The following is a 23,014-nucleotide window of genomic DNA, read 5'->3' as shown; positions in this document are numbered from 1 at the left end:
CGTAGGCTTCTAAGGCCGTAGCTATTCGGTATGGTGCAGCACCGCCCTAGAGTGAAGCCTAGGTTGCCCGGAACGTAGAAATGACCATAACTTTTACACTGGTAGCAATTATTCGTTTAATACAATGGAAAAAATGTTCTATTTATTTTGTATTTTATGCTTCGGGCGATGTCTTCTAATGCCCTAACTGTTTGATCTGGTGGAGCAACGACCTAGAGTGAAGCCTAGGTTGCCCGGAACGTACAAATGACCATTACTTTAACACTGTTTGCAATTATTCCTTTTATACGATGGAAAAACTGTTCTATTTATTTTGTATTTTATGCTTCGGGCGTTGACTTCTTTGGCCCTAACAATTCGATCTCGTGGAGCAACACCCTAGAGTGAAGCCTAGGTTGCTCGGAATGTAGAAATGACCATACCTTTCACACTGGTTGCATTTATTCGTTTTATACGATGGAAAAACTGTTGTATTTATATTGTATTTTATGCTTCTGGCGTTCACTTCATAGGCCCTAACTATTCGATCTGGTGGAACAACGCCCTAGAGTGAAGCCTAGGTTGCACGGAACGTAGAAATGACCATAACTTTTACACTGGTAGCAATTATTCGTTTTATACCATGGAAAAACTGTTCTATTTGTTTTGTATTTTATGCTTCGGGCGTTGACTTCTAAGGCCCTAACTGTTTGATCTGGTGGATCAACGCCCTAGAGTGAAGCCTAGGTTGCCCGGAACGTAGATATGACCATAACCTTCACACAGGTTGCAATTATTCGTTTTATACGGTGTAAAGGCTGTTGTACTTATTTTGTATTTTATTCTTCTGGTGTTGATTTCTGAGGCCCTAACTATTCGATCTGGTTGAACAACGCCGTAGGGAGATGCCTAGGTTGCCCGGGACGTAGGAATGACCATTACTTTCACACTGTTTGCAATTATTCCTTTTATACGATGGAAAAGCTGTTGTATTTATAACGTATTTTATGCTTCTGGCGTTGACTTCTAAGGACCTAACTATTCGATATGGTGGAGCAACGCCCTACAGTGATGCCTAGGTGGCCGGGAACGTAGATATGACCATAACCTTCACACTGGTTGCAAATTATTCCTACTATACGATGGAAAAACTGTTGTATTTTTATTGCATTTTATGCTTCGGGCATTGACTTCTAAGGCCCTAACTATGCAATCTGTTGGAGCAACGCCCTAGGGGGAAGCCTAGGTTGCCCGGAACGAAGAAATGACCGTAACTTTCACACTGGTGCAATTATTCGTTTCATACGATGGAAAAGCTGTTGTATTTATATCGTATTTTATGCTTCTGGCGTTGACTTCTTAGGCCCTAACTATTCGATCTGGTGGAACAACGCCCTAGGGTGAAGCCTAGGTTGCCCGGAACGTAGAAATGACCATAACTTTTACACTGGTAGCAATTATTCGTTTTATACAATGGAAAAACTGTTGTATTTATATTGTATTTTATGCTTCTGGCGTTGACTTCTTAGGCCCTAACTATTCGATCTGGTGGAGCAATGCCTCAGAGTTAAGTCTAGGATGCCCGAAACGCCGAAATGATCATTACTTTCACGCTTGTTGCAATTATTCCTGTTATACGATGTAAAGACCGTTGTATTTTTATTGTATTTTATGCTTCAGGCGTAGGCTACTAAGGCCGTAGCTATTCGATATGGTGGAGCACCGCCCTAGAGTGAAGCCTAGGTTGCTCGGAATATACAAATGACCATAACTTTCACACTGGTTGCAATTATTCGTTTTCTACGATGGAAAAACTGTTGTATTTATATTGTATTTTATGCGTCTGGCGTTCACTTCTTAGGGCCTAACTGTTCGATCTGATGGAACAATGCCCTAAGATGAAGCCTAGGTTGCCCGGAACGTAGAAATGATCATTACTTTCACACTGGTTGCAATTATTCGTTTTATACGATGGAAAAACTGTTGTATTTATATTGTATTTTATGCTTCTGGCGTTCACTTCTTAGGCCCTAACTATTCGACCTGATAGAGCGATGCCCTACAGTCAAGCCTAGGTTGCTCGGAATATAGAAATGACCATAACTTTCACACTGGTTGCAATTATTCGTTTTCTGCGATGGAAAAACTGTTCTATTTATTTTGTATTTTATGCTTCGGGCGTTGACTTCTAAGGCCCTAACTGTTTGATCTGGTGGAGCAACGCCCTAGAGTGTAGCGTAGGTTGCCCGGAACGTAGAAATGACAATTACTTTCACACTGTTTCCAATTATTCCTTTTATACAATGCAAAAGCTGTTGTATTTATATCGTATTTTATGCTTCTGGCGTTGACTTCTAAGGACCTAACTATTCGATCTGGTAGAGCCACGCCCTAGAATGAAGCCTAGGTTGCTCGGAATATAGAAATGATCATTACTTTCACACTGGTTGCAATTATTCGTTTTATACGATGGAAAAACTGTTGTATTTATATTGTATTTTATGCTTCTGGCGTTCACTTCTTAGGCCCTAACTATTCGACCTGGTAGAGCAATGCCCTACAGTCAAGCCTAGGTTGCTCGGAATATAGAAATGACCATAACTTTCACACTGGTTGCAATTATTCGTTTTCTGCGATGGAGAAACTGTTCTATTTATTTTGTATTTTATGCTTCGAGCGTTGACTCCTAAGGCCCTAACTGTTTGATCTGGTGGAGCAACGCCCTAGAGTGAAGCCTAGGCTGCCCGGAACGTAGAAATGACCATAACTTTCACACTGGTTGCTATTATTCGTTTTATACGTTGGAAAAACTGTTATATTTATATTGTATTTTATGCTTCTGGCGTTGACTTCTCAGGCTCTAACTATTCGGTCTGGTGGAACAACGCCCTAGAGTGAAGCCTAGGTTGCCTGGAACGTAGAAATGACCATCACTTTCACACGGGTTGCAATTATTCCTGTTATAGGATGGAAAGACTGTTGCATTTTTATTGTATTTTATGCTTCAGGCGTTGACTTCTGAGGCCGTAGCTATTCGATGTGGTGGAAGAACTCCATAGAGTGAAGCCTAGGTTGCCCGGAACGTATAAATGACCATAGTTTTCATAATGGTTGCAATTATTCGATTTATACGATGGAAAAACTGTTGTATTTCTATTGTATTTTATGCTTCGAGCGTTGACTTCTTAGGCCCTAACACTTCAATCTGGTGGAGCAACGCCCTACAGTGAAGCCTAGGTTGCCCGGAACGTAGATATGACCACAACCTTCACACAGGTTGCAATTATTCGTTTTATACGGTGTAAAGGCTGTTGTACTTATTTTGTATTTTATTCTTCTGGTGTTGACTTCTTAGGCCCTGACTATTCGATCTGGTGGATCAACGCCCTAGAGTGAAGCCTAGGTTGCCCGGAACGTTGAAATGACCATTTCTTTCACACTGGTTGCAATTATTCGTTTTATACGATGGAAAAACTGTTGTATTTATATTGTATTTTATGCTTCGGGCGTTGACTTCTAAGGCCCTAACTATTCGATCTGGTGGAGCAACGCCCTAGAGTGAAGCCTAGGTTGCCCGGTACGTAGAAGTGACCATCACTATCAAACTCGTTGCAATTATTTGTTTCATACGATGGAAAAGCTGTTGTATTTATATCGTATTTTATGCTTCTGGCGTTGACTTCTTAGGCCCTAACAATTCCATCTGGTGGAACAACGCCCTAGGGTGAAGCCTAGGTTGCCCGGGAAGTAGAAATGACCATAACTTTCACACTGGTAGCAATTATTCGTTTTATACGATGGAAAAACTGTTCTATTTATTTTGTATTTTATGCTTCGGGCGATGACTTCTAAGGCCCTACCTATTCGATCTGATGGAGCAACGCCCTAGAGTGAAGCCTAGGTTGCCCGGTACGTAGAAATGACCATCACAATCAAACTGGTTGCAATTATTTGTTTTATACGATGGAAAAGCTGTTGTATTTATATCGTATTTTATGCTTCTGGCGTTCACTTCTTAGGCCCTAACTATTCGATCTGGTGGTACAACGACCTAGGGTGAAGCCTAGGTTGCTCGGAAAGTAGAAATGACCATAGCTTTCACACTGGTTGCAATTAATCCTGTTATACGATGGAAAAACTGTTGTATTTTTATTGCATTTTATGCTTCGGGCATTGACTTCTAAGGCCCTAACTATGCAATCTGTTGGAGCAACGCCCTAGGGGGAAGCCTAGGTTGCCCGGAACGTAGAAATGACCTTCACTATCAAACTGGTTGCAATTAATCCTGTTATACGATGGAAAAACTGTTGTATTTTTATTGCATTTTATGCTTGTGGCGTTCACTTCTTAGGCCCTAACTATTCGATCTGGTGGAACAACGCCCTAGGGTGAAGCCTAGGTTGCCCGGAACGTAGAAATGACCATAAGTTTCATAATGGTTGCAATTACTCGTTTTATACGATGGAAATACTGTTGCATTTCTATTGTATTTTATGCTTCGGGCGTTGACTTCTTAGGCTCTAACACTTCGATCTGGTGGAGCAACGCCCTACAGTGAAGCCTAGGTTGCCCGGAACGTAGATATGACCATAACCTTCACACAGGTTGCAATTATTCGTTTTATACGGTGTAAAGGCTGTTGTATTTATTTTGTATTTTATTCTTCTGGTGTTGACTTCTTAGGCCCTAACTATTCGATCTGGTGGAACAACGCCGTAGAGTGAAGCCTAGGTTGCCCGGAACGTATAAATGACCATTACTTTCACACTGTTTGCAATTATTCGTTTTATACGATGGAAAAACTGTTCTATTTATTTTGTATTTTATGCTTCGGGCGTTGACTTCTTTGGCCCTAACTGTTTGATCTGGTGGATCAACGCCCTAGAGTGAAGCCTAGGCTGCCCGGAACGTAGAAATGACCATAACTTTCACACTGGTTGCTATTATTCGTTTTATACGTTGGAAAAACTGTTATATTTATATTGTATTTTATGCTTCTGGCGTTGACTTCTCAGGCTCTAACTATTCGATCTGGTGGAACAACGCCCTAGAGTGAAGCCTAGGTTGCCTGGAACGTAGAAATGACCATCACTTTCACACGGGTTGCAATTATTCCTGTTATAGGATGGAAAGACTGTTGCATTTTTATTGTATTTTATGCTTCAGGCGTTGACTTCTGAGGCCGTAGCTATTCGATGTGGTGGAAGAACGCCATAGAGTGAAGCCTAGGTTGCCCGGAACGTATAAATGACCATAGTTTTCATAATGGTTGCAATTATTCGATTTATACGATGGAAAAACTGTTGTATTTCTATTGTATTTTATGCTTCGAGCGTTGACTTCTTAGGCCCTAACACTTCAATCTGGTGGAGCAACGCCCTACAGTGAAGCCTAGGTTGCCCGGAACGTAGATATGACCACAACCTTCACACAGGTTGCAATTATTCGTTTTATACGGTGTAAAGGCTGTTGTATTTATTTTGTATTTTATTCTTCTGGTGTTGACTTCTTAGGCCCTGACTATTCGATCTGGTGGAACAACGCCCTAGAGTGAAGCCTAGGTTGCCCGGAACGTTGAAATGACCATTACTTTCACACTGGTTGCAATTATTCGTTTTATACGATGGAAAAACTGTTGTATTTATATTGTATTTTATGCTTCGGGCGTTGACTTCTAAGGCCCTAACTATTCGATCTGGTGGAGCAACGCCCTAGAGTGAAGCCTAGGTTGCCCGGTACGTAGAAGTGACCATCACTATCAAACTCGTTGCATTTATTTGTTTCATACGATGGAAAAGCTGTTGTATTTATATCGTATTTTATGCTTCTGGCGTTGACTTCTTAGGCCCTAACAATTCCATCTGGTGGAACAACGCCCTAGGGTGAAGCCTAGGTTGCCCGGGAAGTAGAAATGACCATAACTTTCACACTGGTAGCAATTATTCGTTTTATACGATGGAAAAACTGTTCTATTTATTTTGTATTTTATGCTTCGGGCGATGACTTCTAAGGCCCTACCTATTCGATCTGGTGGAGCAACGCCCTAGAGAGAAGCCTAGGTTGCCCGGTACGTAGAAATGACCATCACAATCAAACTGGTTGCAATTATTTGTTTTATACGATGGAAAAGCTGTTGTATTTATATCGTATTTTATGCTTCTGGCGTTCACTTCTTAGGCCCTAACTATTCGATCTGGTGGTACAACGACCTAGGGTGAAGCCTAGGTTGCTCGGAAAGTAGAAATGACCATAGCTTTCACACTGGTAGCAATTATTCGTTTTATACGATGGAAAAACTGTTGTATTTTTATTGCATTTTATGCTTCGGGCGTTGACTTCTAAGGCCCTAACTATTCAATCTGTTGGAGCAACGCCCTAGAGTGAAGCCTAGGTTGCTCGGAATGTAGAAATGACCATAACTTTCACACAGGTTGCAATTATTAGTTGTATACGATGGAAAAACTGTTGTATTTATATTGTATTTAATGCTTCTGGCGTTGACTTCTTAGGCCCTAACACTTCAATCTGGTGGAGCAACGCCCTACACTGAAGCCTAGGTTGCCCGGAACGTAGGTATGACCATAACCTTCACACAGGTTGCAATTATTCGTTCTATACGGTGTAAAGGCTGTTGTATTTATTTTGTATTTTATTCTTCTGGTGTTGTCTTCTTAGGCCCTAACTATTCGATCTGGTAGAACAACGCCGTAGAGTGAAGCCTAGGTTGCCCGGAACGTAGAAATGACCATTACTTTCACACTGTTTGCAATTATCCCTTTTATACGATGGAAAAGCTGTTGTATGTATATCGTATTTTATGCTTCTGGCGTTGACTTCTAAGGCCCTAGCTATTGGATCTAGTGGAGCAACGCCCTAGAGTGAAGCCCAGGTTACCCGGAACGTAGAAATGACTATCACTTTCAAACTGGTTGCAATTAATCCTGTTATACGATGGAAAAACTGTTGTATTTTTATTGCATTTTATGCTTCGGGCATTGACTTCTAAGGCCCTAACTATGCAATCTGTTGGAGCAACGCCCTAGGGGGAAGCCTAGGTTGCCCGGAACGTAGAAATGACCTTCACTATCAAACTGGTTGCAATTATTCCTGTTATAGGATGGAAAAGCTGTTGTATGTATATCGTATTTTATGCTTCTGGCGTTGACTTCTAAGGCCCTAGCTATTCGATCTAGTGGAGCAACGCCCTAGAGTGAAGCCCAGGTTGCCCGGAACGTAGAAATGACTATCACTTTCAAACTGGTTGCAATTAATCCTGTTATACGATGGAAAAACTGTTGTATTTTTATTGCATTTTATGCTTTGGGCATTGACTTCTAAGGCCCTAACTATGCAATCTGTTGGAGCAACGCCCTAGGGGGAAGCCTAGGTTGCCCGGAACGTAGAAATGACCTTCACTATCAAACTGGTTGCAATTAATCCTGTTATACGATGGAAAAACTGTTGTATTTTTATTGCATTTTATGCTTCTGGCGTTCACTTCTTAGGCCCTAACTATTCGATCTGGTGGAACAACGCCCTAGGGTGAAGCCTAGGTTGCCCGGAACGTAGAAATGACCATAAGTTTCATAATGGTTGCAATTATTCGTTTTATACGATGGAAATACTGTTGCATTTCTATTTTATTTTATGCTTCGGGCGTTGACTTCTTAGGCTCTAACACTTCGATCTGGTGGAGCAACGCCCTACAGTGAAGCCTAGGTTGCCCGGAACGTAGATATGACCATAACCTTCACACAGGTTGCAATTATTCGTTTTATACGGTGTAAAGGCTGTTGTATTTATTTTGTATTTTATTCTTCTGGTGTTGACTTCTTAGGCCCTAACTATTCGATCTGGTGGAACAACGCCGTAGAGTGAAGCCTAGGTTGCCCGGAACGTATAAATGACCATTACTTTCACACTGTTTGCAATTATTCGTTTTATACGATGGAAAAACTGTTCTATTTATTTTGTATTTTATGCTTCGGGCGTTGACTTCTTTGGCCCTAACTGTTTGATCTGGTGGATCAACGCCCTAGAGTGAAGCCTAGGCTGCCCGGAACGTAGAAATGACCATAACTTTCACACTGGTTGCTATTATTCGTTTTATACGTTGGAAAAACTGTTATATTTATATTGTATTTTATGCTTCTGGCGTTGACTTCTCAGGCTCTAACTATTCGATCTGGTGGAACAACGCCCTAGAGTGAAGCCTAGGTTGCCTGGAACGTAGAAATGACCATCACTTTCACACGGGTTGCAATTATTCCTGTTATAGGATGGAAAGACTGTTGCATTTTTATTGTATTTTATGCTTCAGGCGTTGACTTCTGAGGCCGTAGCTATTCGATGTGGTGGAAGAACGCCATAGAGTGAAGCCTAGGTTGCCCGGAACGTATAAATGACCATAGTTTTCATAATGGTTGCAATTATTCGATTTATACGATGGAAAAACTGTTGTATTTCTATTGTATTTTATGCTTCGAGCGTTGACTTCTTAGGCCCTAACACTTCAATCTGGTGGAGCAACGCCCTACAGTGAAGCCTAGGTTGCCCGGAACGTAGATATGACCACAACCTTCACACAGGTTGCAATTATTCGTTTTATACGGTGTAAAGGCTGTTGTATTTATTTTGTATTTTATTCTTCTGGTGTTGACTTCTTAGGCCCTGACTATTCGATCTGGTGGAACAACGCCCTAGAGTGAAGCCTAGGTTGCCCGGAACGTTGAAATGACCATTACTTTCACACTGGTTGCAATTATTCGTTTTATACGATGGAAAAACTGTTGTATTTATATTGTATTTTATGCTTCGGGCGTTGACTTCTAAGGCCCTAACTATTCGATCTGGTGGAGCAACGCCCTAGAGTGAAGCCTAGGTTGCCCGGTACGTAGAAGTGACCATCACTATCAAACTCGTTGCAATTATTTGTTTCATACGATGGAAAAGCTGTTGTATTTATATCGTATTTTATGCTTCTGGCGTTGACTTCTTAGGCCCTAACAATTCCATCTGGTGGAACAACGCCCTAGGGTGAAGCCTAGGTTGCCCGGGAAGTAGAAATGACCATAACTTTCACACTGGTAGCAATTATTCGTTTTATACGATGGAAAAACTGTTCTATTTATTTTGTATTTTATGCTTCGGGCGATGACTTCTAAGGCCCTACCTATTCGATCTGGTGGAGCAACGCCCTAGAGAGAAGCCTAGGTTGCCCGGTACGTAGAAATGACCATCACAATCAAACTGGTTGCAATTATTTGTTTTATACGATGGAAAAGCTGTTGTATTTATATCGTATTTTATGCTTCTGGCGTTCACTTCTTAGGCCCTAACTATTCGATCTGGTGGTACAACGACCTAGGGTGAAGCCTAGGTTGCTCGGAAAGTAGAAATGACCATAGCTTTCACACTGGTAGCAATTATTCGTTTTATACGATGGAAAAACTGTTGTATTTTTATTGCATTTTATGCTTCGGGCGTTGACTTCTAAGGCCCTAACTATTCAATCTGTTGGAGCAACGCCCTAGAGTGAAGCCTAGGTTGCTCGGAATGTAGAAATGACCATAACTTTCACACAGGTTGCAATTATTAGTTGTATACGATGGAAAAACTGTTGTATTTATATTGTATTTAATGCTTCTGGCGTTGACTTCTTAGGCCCTAACACTTCAATCTGGTGGAGCAACGCCCTACACTGAAGCCTAGGTTGCCCGGAACGTAGGTATGACCATAACCTTCACACAGGTTGCAATTATTCGTTCTATACGGTGTAAAGGCTGTTGTATTTATTTTGTATTTTATTCTTCTGGTGTTGTCTTCTTAGGCCCTAACTATTCGATCTGGTAGAACAACGCCGTAGAGTGAAGCCTAGGTTGCCCGGAACGTAGAAATGACCATTACTTTCACACTGTTTGCAATTATCCCTTTTATACGATGGAAAAGCTGTTGTATGTATATCGTATTTTATGCTTCTGGCGTTGACTTCTAAGGCCCTAGCTATTGGATCTAGTGGAGCAACGCCCTAGAGTGAAGCCCAGGTTACCCGGAACGTAGAAATGACTATCACTTTCAAACTGGTTGCAATTAATCCTGTTATACGATGCAAAAACTGTTGTATTTTTATTGCATTTTATGCTTCGGGCATTGACTTCTAAGGCCCTAACTATGCAATCTGTTGGAGCAACGCCCTAGGGGGAAGCCTAGGTTGCCCGGAACGTAGAAATGACCTTCACTATCAAACTGGTTGCAATTAATCCTGTTATACGATGGAAAAACTGTTGTATTTTTATTGCATTTTATGCTTCTGGCGTTCACTTCTTAGGCCCTAACTGTTCGATCTGGTGGAACAACGCCCTAGGGTGAAGCCTAGGTTGCCCGGAACGTAGAAATGACCATCACTCTCACACGGGTTGCAATTATTCCTGTTATAGGATGGAAAAGCTGTTGTATGTATATCGTATATTATGCTTCTGGCGTTGACTTCTAAGGCCCTAGCTATTCGATCTAGTGGAGCAACGCCCTAGAGTGAAGCCCAGGTTGCCCGGAACGTAGAAATGACTATCACTTTCAAACTGGTTGCAATTAATCCTGTTATACGATGGAAAAACTGTTGTATTTTTATTGCATTTTATGCTTCGGGCATTGACTTCTAAGGCCCTAACTATGCAATCTGTTGGAGCAACGCCCTAGGGGGAAGCCTAGGTTGCCCGGAACGTAGAAATGACCTTCACTATCAAACTGGTTGCAATTAATCCTGTTATACGATGGAAAAACTGTTGTATTTTTATTGCATTTTATGCTTCTGGCGTTCACTTCTTAGGCCCTAACTATTCGATCTGGTGGAACAACGCCCTAGGGTGAAGCCTAGGTTGCCCGGAACGTAGAAATGACCATAAGTTTCATAATGGTTGCAATTATTCGTTTTATACGATGGAAATACTGTTGCATTTCTATTTTATTTTATGCTTCGGGCGTTGACTTCTTAGGCTCTAACACTTCGATCTGGTGGAGCAACGCCCTACAGTGAAGCCTAGGTTGCCCGGAACGTAGATATGATCATAACATTCACACAGGTTGCAATTATTCGTTTTATACGGTGTAAAGGCTGTTGTATTTATTTTGTATTTTATTCTTCTGGTGTTGACTTCTTAGGCCCTAACTATTCGATCTGGTGGAACAACGCCGTAGAGTGAAGCCTAGGTTGCCCGGAACGTATAAATGACCATTACTTTCACACTGTTTGCAATTATTCCTTTTATACGATGGATAAGCTGCTGTATTTATATCGTATTTTATGCTTCTGGCGTTGACTTCTAAGGACCTAACTATTCGATCTGGTGGAGCAACGCCCTAGAGTGAAGCCTAGGTTGCTGGGAATGTAGAAATGACCAGAACTTTCACACTGGTTGCAATTATTCGTTTTATACGATGGAAAAACTGTTGTATTTATATTGTATTTTATGCTTCTGGCGTTCACTTCTTGGGCCCTAACTATTCGATCTGGTGCAACAACGCCCTAGGGTGAAGCCTAGGTTGCCCGGAACGTAGAAATGACCATAACATTTACACTGGTAGCAATTATTCGTTTTATACAATGGAAAAGCTGTTCTTTTTATTTTGTATTTTATGCTTCGGGCGTTGACTTCTAAGGCCCTAACTGTTTGATCTGGTGGAGCAACGCCATAGAGTGAAGCCTAGGTTGCCCGGAACGAAGAAATGACAATTACTTTCACACTGTTTGCAATTATTCGTTTTTTACGATGGAAAAGCTGTTGTATTTATATTGTATTATATGCCTCTGGCGTTGACTTCTAAGGCCCTAGCTATTCGATCTAGTGGAGCAACGCCCTAGAGTGAAGCCTAGGTTGCCCGGAACGTAGAAATGACCATCACTATCAAACTGGTTGCAATTAATCCTGTTATACGATGGAAAAACTGTTGTATTTTTATTGCATTTTATGCTTCGGGCGTTGACTTCTAAGGCCCTAACTATTCAATCTGTTGGAGCAACGCCCTAGAGTGAAGCCTAGGTTGCTCGGAATGTAGAAATGATCATTACTTTCACACTGGTTGCAATTATTCGTTTTATAGGATGGAAAAGCTGTTGTATCTTTATTGTATTTTATGCTTCTGGCGTTCACTTCTTAGGCCCTAACTATTCGACCTGGTGGAACAACGCCCTAGGCTGAAGCCTAGGTTGCCCGGAACGTAGAAATGACCATAACTTTTACACTGGTAGCAATTATTCGTTTTATACAATGGAAAGACTGTTGTAATTATATTGTATTTTAAGCTTCTGGCGTTGACTTCTTAGGCCCTAACTATTCGATCTGGTGGAGCAATGCCTCAGAGTTAAGTCTAGGATGCCCGAAACGCCCAAATGATCATTACTTTCACGCTTGTTGCAATTATTCCTGTTATACGATGAAAAGACCGTTGTATTTTTATTGTATTTTATGCTTCAGGCGTAGGCTTCTAAGGCCGTAGCTATTCGATATGGTGCAGCACCGCCCTAGAGTGAAGCCTAGGTTGCCCGGAACGTAGAAATGACCATAACTTTTACATTGGTAGCAATTATTCGTTTTATACAATGGAAAAAATGTTCTATTTATTTTGTATTTTATGCTTCGGGCGTTGACTTCTAAGGCCCTAACTGTTTGATCTGGTGGAGCAACGCCATAGAGTGAAGCCTAGGTTGCCCGGAACGAAGAAATGACAATTACTTTCACACTGTTTGCAATTATTCCTTTTTTACGATGGAAAAGCTGTTGTATTTATATTGTATTATATGCCTCTGGCGTTGACTTCTAAGGCCCTAGCTATTCGATCTAGTGGAGCCACGCCCTAGAGTGAAGCCTAGGTTGCCCGGAACGTAGAAATGACCATCACTTTCAAACTGGTTGCAATTAATCCTGTTATACGATGGAAAAGCGGTTGTATTTTTATTGCATTTTATGCTTCGGGCGTTGACTTCTAAGGCCCTAACTATTCAATCTGTTGGAGCAACGCCCTAGAGTGAAGCCTAGGTTGCTCGGAATATAGAAATGATCATTACTTTCACACTGGTTGCAATTATTCGTTCTATACGATGGAAAAACTGTTGTATTTATATTGTATTTTATGCTTCTGGGGTTCACTTCTTAGGACCTAACTATTCGACCTGGTAGAGCAATGCCCTACAGTCAAGCCTAGGTTGCTCGGAATATAGAAATGACCATAACTTTCACACTGGTTGCAATTATTCGTTTTCTGCGATGGAAAAACTGTTCTATTTATTTTGTATTTTATGCTTCGGGCGTTGACTTCTAAGGCCCTAACTGTTTAATCTGGTGGAGCAACGCCCTAGGGTGAAGCCTAGGTAGCCCGGAACGTAGAAATGATCATTACTTTCACACTGTTTGCAATTATTCCTTTTATACGATTGAAACGCTGTTGTATTTATATCGTATTTTATGCTTCTGGCGTTGACTTCTATGGCCCTAACTATTCGATCTAGAGGAGCAACGCCCTAGAGTGAAGCCTAGGTTGCACGGAACGTAGAAATGACCATAACTTTTACACTGGTAGCAATTATTCGTTTTATACCATGGAAAAACTGTTCTATTTGTTTTGTATTTTATGCTTCGGGCGTTGACTTCTAAGGCCCTAACTATGCAATCTGTTGGAGCAACGCCCTAGGGGGAAGCCTAGGTTGCCTGGAACGAAGAAATGACCATAACTTTCACACTGGTTGCAATTATTCGTTTCATACGATGGAAAAGCTGTTGTATTTATATCGTATTTTATGCTTCTGGCGTTGACTTCTTAGGCCCTAACTATTCGATCTGGTGGAACAACGCCCTAGGGTGAAGCCTAGGTTGCCCGGAACGTAGAAATGACCATAACTTTTACACTGGTAGCAATTATTCGTTTTATACAATGGAAAAACTGTTGTATTTATATTGTATTTTATGCTTCTGGCGTTGACTTCTTAGGCCCTAACTATTCGATCTGGTGGAGCAATGCCTCAGAGTTAAGTCTAGGATGCCCGAAACGCCGAAATGATCATTACTTTCACGCTTGTTGCAATTATTCCTGTTATACGATGTAAAGACCGTTGTATTTTTATTGTATTTTATGCTTCAGGCGTAGGCTACTAAGGCCGTAGCTATTCGATATGGTGGAGCACCGCCCTAGAGTGAAGCCTAGGTTGCTCGGAATATACAAATGACCATAACTTTCACACTGGTTGCAATTATTCGTTTTCTACGATGGAAAAACTGTTGTATTTATATTGTATTTTATGCGTCTGGCGTTCACTTCTTAGGGCCTAACTGTTCGATCTGGTGGAACAATGCCCTAAGATGAAGCCTAGGTTGCCCGGAACGTAGAAATGATCATTACTTTCACACTGGTTGCAATTATTCGTTTTATACGATGGAAAAACTGTTGTATTTATATTGTATTTTATGCTTCTGGCGTTCACTTCTTAGGCCCTAACTATTCGACCTGATAGAGCGATGCCCTACAGTCAAGCCTAGGTTGCTCGGAATATAGAAATGACCATAACTTTCACACTGGTTGCAATTATTCGTTTTCTGCGATGGAAAAACTGTTCTATTTATTTTGTATTTTATGCTTCGGGCGTTGACTTCTAAGGCCCTAACTGTTTGATCTGGTGGAGCAACGCCCTAGAGTGTAGCGTAGGTTGCCCGGAACGTAGAAATGACAATTACTTTCACACTGTTTCCAATTATTCCTTTTATACAATGCAAAAGCTGTTGTATTTATATCGTATTTTATGCTTCTGGCGTTGACTTCTAAGGACCTAACTATTCGATCTGGTAGAGCCACGCCCTAGAATGAAGCCTAGGTTGCTCGGAATATAGAAATGATCATTACTTTCACACTGGTTGCAATTATTCGTTTTATGCGATGGAAAAACTGTTGTATTTATATTGTATTTTATGCTTCTGGCGTTCACTTCTTAGGCCCTAACTATTCGACCTGGTAGAGCAATGCCCTACAGTCAAGCCTAGGTTGCTCGGAATATAGAAATGACCATAACTTTCACACTGGTTGCAATTATTCGTTTTCTGCGATGGAGAAACTGTTCTATTTATTTTGTATTTTATGCTTCGAGCGTTGACTTCTAAGGCCCTAACTGTTTGATCTGGTGGAGCAACGCCCTAGAGTGAAGCCTAGGCTGCCCGGAACGTAGAAATGACCATAACTTTCACTCTGGTTGCTATTATTCGTTTTATACGTTGGAAAAACTGTTATATTTATATTGTATTTTATGCTTCTGGCGTTGACTTCTCAGGCTCTAACTATTCGATCTGGTGGAACAACGCCCTAGAGTGAAGCCTAGGTTGCCTGGAACGTAGAAATGACCATCACTTTCACACGGGTTGCAATTATTCCTGTTATAGGATGGAAAGACTGTTGCATTTTTATTGTATTTTATGCTTCAGGCGTTGACTTCTGAGGCCGTAGCTATTCGATGTGGTGGAAGAACGCCATAGAGTGAAGCCTAGGTTGCCCGGAACGTATAAATGACCATAGTTTTCATAATGGTTGCAATTATTCGATTTATACGATGGAAAAACTGTTGTATTTCTATTGTATTTTATGCTTCCAGCGTTGACTTCTTAGGCCCTAACACTTCAATCTGGTGGAGCAACGCCCTACAGTGAAGCCTAGGTTGCCCGGAACGTAGATATGACCATAACCTTCACACAGGTTGCAATTATTCGTTTTATACGGTGTAAAGGCTGTTGTATTTATTTTGTATTTTATTCTTCTGGTGTTGACTTCTTAGGCCCTGACTATTCGATCTGGTGGAACAACGCCGTAGAGTGAAGCCTAGGTTGCCCGGAACGTTGAAATGACCATTACTTTCACACTGGTTGCAATTATTCGTTTTATACGATGGAAAAACTGTTGTATTTATATTGTATTTTATGCTTCGGGCGTTGACTTCTAAGGCCCTAACTATTCGATCTGGTGGAGCAACGCCCTAGAGTGAAGCCTAGGTTGCCCGGTACGTAGAAGTGACCATCACTATCAAACTCGTTGCAATTATTTGTTTCATACGATGGAAAAGCTGTTGTATTTATATCGTATTTTATGCTTCTGGCGTTGACTTCTTAGGCCCTAACAATTCCATCTGGTGGAACAACGCCCTAGGGTGAAGCCTAGGTTGCCCGGGAAGTAGAAATGACCATAACTTTCACACTGGTAGCAATTATTCGTTTTATACGATGGAAAAACTGTTCTATTTATTTTGTATTTTATGCTTCGGGCGATGACTTCTAAGGCCCTACCTATTCGATCTGGTGGAGCAACGCCCTAGAGTGAAGCCTAGGTTGCCCGGTACGTAGAAATGACCATCACAATCAAACTGGTTGCAATTATTTGTTTTATACGATGGAAAAGCTGTTGTATTTATATCGTATTTTATGCTTCTGGCGTTCACTTCTTAGGCCCTAACTATTCGATCTGGTGGTACAACGACCTAGGGTGAAGCCTAGGTTGCTCGGAAAGTAGAAATGACCATAGCTTTCACACTGGTAGCAATTATTCGTTTTATACGATGGAAAAACTGTTGTATTTTTATTGCATTTTATGCTTCGGGCGTTGACTTCTAAGGCCCTAACTATTCAATCTGTTGGAGCAACGCTCTAGAGTGAAGCCTAGGTTGCTCGGAATGTAGAAATGACCATAACTTTCACACAGGTTGCAATTATTAGTTGTATACGATGGAAAAACTGTTGTATTTATATTGTATTTAATGCTTCTGGCGTTGACTTCTTAGGCCCTAACGCTTCAATCTGGTGGAGCAACGCCCTACACTGAAGCCTAGGTTGCCCGGAACGTAGGTATGACCATAACCTTCACACAGGTTGCAATTATTCGTTCTATACGGTGTAAAGGCTGTTGTATTTATTTTGTATTTTATTCTTCTGGTGTTGTCTTCTTAGGCCCTAACTATTCGATCTGGTAGAACAACGCCGTAGAGTGAAGCCTAGGTTGCCCGGAACGTAGAAATGACCATTACTTTCACACTGTTTGCAATTATCCCTTTTATACGATGGAAATGCTGCTGTATTTATATCGTATTTTAGGCTTCTGGCGTTGACTTCTAAGGACCTAACTATTCGATCTGGTGGAGCAGCGCCCTAGAGAGAAGCCTAGGTTGCTCGGAATGTAGAAATGACCATAACTTTCACACTGGTTGCAATTATTCGTTTTATACGATGGAAAAGCTGTTGTATTTATATTGTACTTTATGCTTCTGGCGTTCACTTGTTAGTCCCTAACTATTCGATCTGGTGGACAAACGCCCTAGGGTGAAGCCTAGGTTGCCCGGAACGTAGAAATGACCATCACTCTCACACGGGTTGCAATTATTCCTGTTATAGGATGGAAAAGCTGTTGTATGTATATCGTATTTTATGCTTCTGGCGTTGACTTCTAAGGCCCTAGCTATTCGATCTAGTGGAGCAACGCCCTAGAGTGAAGCCCAGGTTACCCGGAACGTAGAAATGACTATCACTTTCAAACTGGTTGCAATTAATCCTGTTATACGATGGAAAAACTGTTGTATTTTTATTGCATTTTATGCTTCGGGCATTGACTTCTAAGGCCCTAACTATGCAATCTGTTGGAGCAACGCCCTAGGGGGAAGCCTAGGTTGCCCGGAACGTAGAAATGACCTTCACTATCAAACTGGTTGCAATTAATCCTGTTATACGATGGAAAAACTGTTGTATTTTTATTGCATTTTATGCTTCTGGCGTTCACTTCTTAGGCCCTAACTATTCGATCTGGTGGAACAACGCCCTAGGGTGAAGCCTAGGTTGCCCGGAACGTAGAAATGACCATAAGTTTCATAATGGTTGCAATTATTCGTTTTATACGATGGAAATACTGTTGCATTTCTATTGTATTTTATGCTTCGGGCGTTGACTTCTTAGGCTCTAACACTTCGATCTGGTGGAGCAACGCCCTACAGTGAAGCCTAGGTTGCCCGGAACGTAGATATGACCATAACCTTCACACAGGTTGCAATTATTCGTTTTATACGGTGTAAAGGCTGTTGTATTTATTTTGTATTTTATTCTTCTGGTGTTGACTTCTTAGGCCCTAACTATTCGATCTGGTGGAACAACGCCCTAGAGTGAAGCCTAGGGTGCTGGGAATGTAGAAATGACCAGAACTTTCACACTGGTTGCAATTATTCGTTTTATACGATGGAAAAACTGTTATATTTATATTGTATTTTATGCTTCTGGCGTTCACTTCTTGGGCCCTAACTATTCGATCTGGTGCAACAACGCCCTAGGGTGAAGCCTAGGTTGCCCGGAACGTAGAAATGACCATAACATTTACACTGGTAGCAATTATTCGTTTTATACAATGGAAAAGCTGTTCTTTTTATTTTGTATTTTATGCTTCGGGCGTTGACTTCTAAGGCCCTAACTGTTTGATCTGGTGGAGCAACGCCATAGCGTGAAGCCTAGGTTGCCCGGAACGAAGAAATGACAATTACTTTCACACTGTTTGCAATTATTCGTTTTTTACGATGGAAAAGCTGTTGTATTTATATTGTATTATATGCCTCTGGCGTTGACTTCTAAGGCCCTAGCTATTCGATCTAGTGGAGCAACGCCCTAGAGTGAAGCCTAGGTTGCCCGGAACGTAGAAATGACCATCACTATCAAACTGGTTGCAATTAATCCTGTTATACGATGGAAAAACTGTTGTATTTTTATTGCATTTTATGCTTCGGGCGTTGACCTCTAAGGCCCTAACTATTCAATCTGTTGGAGCAACGCCCTAGAGTGAAGCCTAGGTTGCTCGGAATGTAGAAATGACCATAACTTTCACACAGGTTGCAATTATTAGTTGTATACGATGGAAAAACTGTTGTATTTATATTGTATTTAATGCTTCTGGCGTTGACTTCTTAGGCCCTAACACTTCAATCTGGTGGAGCAACGCCCTACACTGAAGCCTAGGTTGCCCGGAACGAAGAAATGACCATAACTTTCACACTGGTTGCAATTATTCGTTTCATACGATGGAAAAGCTGTTGTATTTATATCGTATTTTATGCTTCTGGCGTTGACTTCTTAGGCCCTAACTATTCGATCTGGTGGAACAACGCCCTAGGGTGAAGCCTAGGTTGCCCGGAACGTAGAAATGACCATAACTTTTACACTGGTAGCAATTATTCGTTTTATACAATGGAAAAACTGTTGTATTTATATTGTATTTTATGCTTCTGGCGTTGACTTCTTAGGCCCTAACTATTCGATCTGGTGGAGCAATGCCTCAGAGTTAAGTCTAGGATGCCCGAAACGCCGAAATGATCATTACTTTCACGCTTGTTGCAATTATTCCTGTTATACGATGTAAAGACCGTTGTATTTTTATTGTATTTTATGCTTCAGGCGTAGGCTACTAAGGCCGTAGCTATTCGATATGGTGGAGCACCGCCCTAGAGTGAAGCCTAGGTTGCTCGGAATATACAAATGACCATAACTTTCACACTGGTTGCAATTATTCGTTTTCTACGATGGAAAAACTGTTGTATTTATATTGTATTTTATGCGTCTGGCGTTCACTTCTTAGGGCCTAACTGTTCGATCTGATGGAACAATGCCCTAAGATGAAGCCTAGGTTGCCCGGAACGTAGAAATGATCATTACTTTCACACTGGTTGCAATTATTCGTTTTATACGATGGAAAAACTGTTGTATTTATATTGTATTTTATGCTTCTGGCGTTCACTTCTTAGGCCCTAACTATTCGACCTGATAGAGCGATGCCCTACAGTCAAGCCTAGGTTGCTCGGAATATAGAAATGACCATAACTTTCACACTGGTTGCAATTATTCGTTTTCTGCGATGGAAAAACTGTTCCATTTATTTTGTATTTTATGCTTCGGGCGTTGACTTCTAAGGCCCTAACTGTTTGATCTGGTGGAGCAACGCCCTAGAGTGTAGCGTAGGTTGCCCGGAACGTAGAAATGACAATTACTTTCACACTGTTTCCAATTATTCCTTTTATACAATGCAAAAGCTGTTGTATTTATATCGTATTTTATGCTTCTGGCGTTGACTTCTAAGGACCTAACTATTCGATCTGGTAGAGCCACGCCCTAGAATGAAGCCTAGGTTGCTCGGAATATAGAAATGATCATTACTTTCACACTGGTTGCAATTATTCGTTTTATACGATGGAAAAACTGTTGTATTTATATTGTATTTTATGCTTCTGGCGTTCACTTCTTAGGCCCTAACTATTCGACCTGGTAGAGCAATGCCCTACAGTCAAGCCTAGGTTGCTCGGAATATAGAAATGACCATAACTTTCACACTGGTTGCAATTATTCGTTTTCTGCGATGGAGAAACTGTTCTATTTATTTTGTATTTTATGCTTCGAGCGTTGACTTCTAAGGCCCTAACTGTTTGATCTGGTGGAGCAACGCCCTAGAGTGAAGCCTAGGCTGCCCGGAACGTAGAAATGACCATAACTTTCACACTGGTTGCTATTATTCGTTTTATACGTTGGAAAAACTGTTATATTTATATTGTATTTTATGCTTTTGGCGTTGACTTCTCAGGCTCTAACTATTCGATCTGGTGGAACAACGCCCTAGAGTGAAGCCTAGGTTGCCTGGAACGTAGAAATGACCATCACTTTCACACGGGTTGCAATTATTCCTGTTATAGGATGGAAAGACTGTTGCATTTTTATTGTATTTTATGCTTCAGGCGTTGACTTCTGAGGCCGTAGCTATTCGATGTGGTGGAAGAACGCCATAGAGTGAAGCCTAGGTTGCCCGGAACGTATAAATGACCATAGTTTTCATAATGGTTGCAATTATTCGATTTATACGATGGAAAAACTGTTGTATTTCTATTGTATTTTATGCTTCGAGCGTTGACTTCTTAGGCCCTAACACTTCAATCTGGTGGAGCAGCGCCCTACAGTGAAGCCTAGGTTGCCCGGAACGTAGATATGACCATAACCTTCACACAGGTTGCAATTATTCGTTTTATACGGTGTAAAGGCTGTTGTATTTATTTTGTATTTTATTCTTCTGGTGTTGACTTCTTAGGCCCTGACTATTCGATCTGGTGGAACAACGCCGTAGAGTGAAGCCTAGGTTGCCCGGAACGTTGAAATGACCATTACTTTCACACTGGTTGCAATTATTCGTTTTATAGGATGGAAAAACTGTTGTATTTATATTGTATTTTATGCTTCGGGCGTTGACTTCTAAGGCCCTAACTATTCGATCTGGTGGAGCAACGCCCTAGAGTGAAGCCTAGGTTGCCCGGTACGTAGAAGTGACCATCACTATCAAACTCGTTGCAATTATTTGTTTCATACGATGGAAAAGCTGTTGTATTTATATCGTATTTTATGCTTCTGGCGTTGACTTCTTAGGCCCTAACAATTCCATCTGGTGGAACAACGCCCTAGGGTGAAGCCTAGGTTGCCCGGGAAGTAGAAATGACCATAACTTTCACACTGGTAGCAATTATTCGTTTTATACGATGGAAAAACTGTTCTATTTATTTTGTATTTTATGCTTCGGGCGATGACTTCTAAGGCCCTACCTATTCGATCTGGTGGAGCAACGCCCTAGAGTGAAGCCTAGGTTGCCCGGTACGTAGAAATGACCATCACAATCAAACTGGTTGCAATTATTTGTTTTATACGATGGAAAAGCTGTTGTATTTATATCGTATTTTATGCTTCTGGCGTTCACTTCTTAGGCCCTAACTATTCGATCTGGTGGTACAACGACCTAGGGTGAAGCCTAGGTTGCTCGGAAAGTAGAAATGACCATAGCTTTCACACTGGTAGCAATTATTCGTTTTATACGATGGAAAAACTGTTGTATTTTTATTGCATTTTATGCTTCGGGCGTTGACTTCTAAGGCCCTAACTATTCAATCTGTTGGAGCAACGCCCTAGAGTGAAGCCTAGGTTGCTCGGAATGTAGAAATGACCATAACTTTCACACAGGTTGCAATTATTAGTTGTATACGATGGAAAAACTGTTGTATTTATATTGTATTTAATGCTTCTGGCGTTGACTTCTTAGGCCCTAACACTTCAATCTGGTGGAGCAACGCCCTACACTGAAGCCTAGGTTGCCCGGAACGTAGGTATGACCATAACCTTCACACAGGTTGCAATTATTCGTTCTATACGGTGTAAAGGCTGTTGTATTTATTTTGTATTTTATTCTTCTGGTGTTGTCTTCTTAGGCCCTAACTATTCGATCTGGTAGAACAACGCCGTAGAGTGAAGCCTAGGTTGCCCGGAACGTAGAAATGACCATTACTTTCACACTGTTTGCAATTATCCCTTTTATACGATGGAAATGCTGCTGTATTTATATCGTATTTTATGCTTCTGGCGTTGACTTCTAAGGACCTAACTATTCGATCTGGTGGAGCAGCGCCCTAGAGAGAAGCCTAGGTTGCTCGGAATGTAGAAATGACCATAACTTTCACACTGGTTGCAATTATTCGTTTTATACGATGGAAAAGCTGTTGTATTTATATTGTACTTTATGCATCTGGCGTTCACTTGTTAGTCCCTAACTATTCGATCTGGTGGAACAACGCCCTAGGGTGAAGCCTAGGTTGCCCGGAACGTAGAAATGACCATCACTCTCACACGGGTTGCAATTATTCCTGTTATAGGATGGAAAAGCTGTTGTATGTATATCGTATTTTATGCTTCTGGCGTTGACTTCTAAGGCCCTAGCTATTCGATCTAGTGGAGCAACGCCCTAGAGTGAAGCCCAGGTTACCCGGAACGTAGAAATGACTATCACTTTCAAACTAGTTGCAATTAATCCTGTTATACGATGGAAAAACTGTTGTATTTTTATTGCATTTTATGCTTCGGGCATTGACTTCTAAGGCCCTAACAATGCAATCTGTTGGAGCAACGCCCTAGGGGGAAGCCTAGGTTGCCCGGAACGTAGAAATGACCTTCACTATCAAACTGGTTGC

Source organism: Calliopsis andreniformis, unplaced genomic scaffold, assembly GCF_051401765.1.
Source record: "Calliopsis andreniformis isolate RMS-2024a unplaced genomic scaffold, iyCalAndr_principal scaffold0018, whole genome shotgun sequence".
Lineage (NCBI taxonomy): Eukaryota > Metazoa > Arthropoda > Insecta > Hymenoptera > Andrenidae > Calliopsis > Calliopsis andreniformis.
This window is presented reverse-complemented; position numbering follows the sequence as displayed.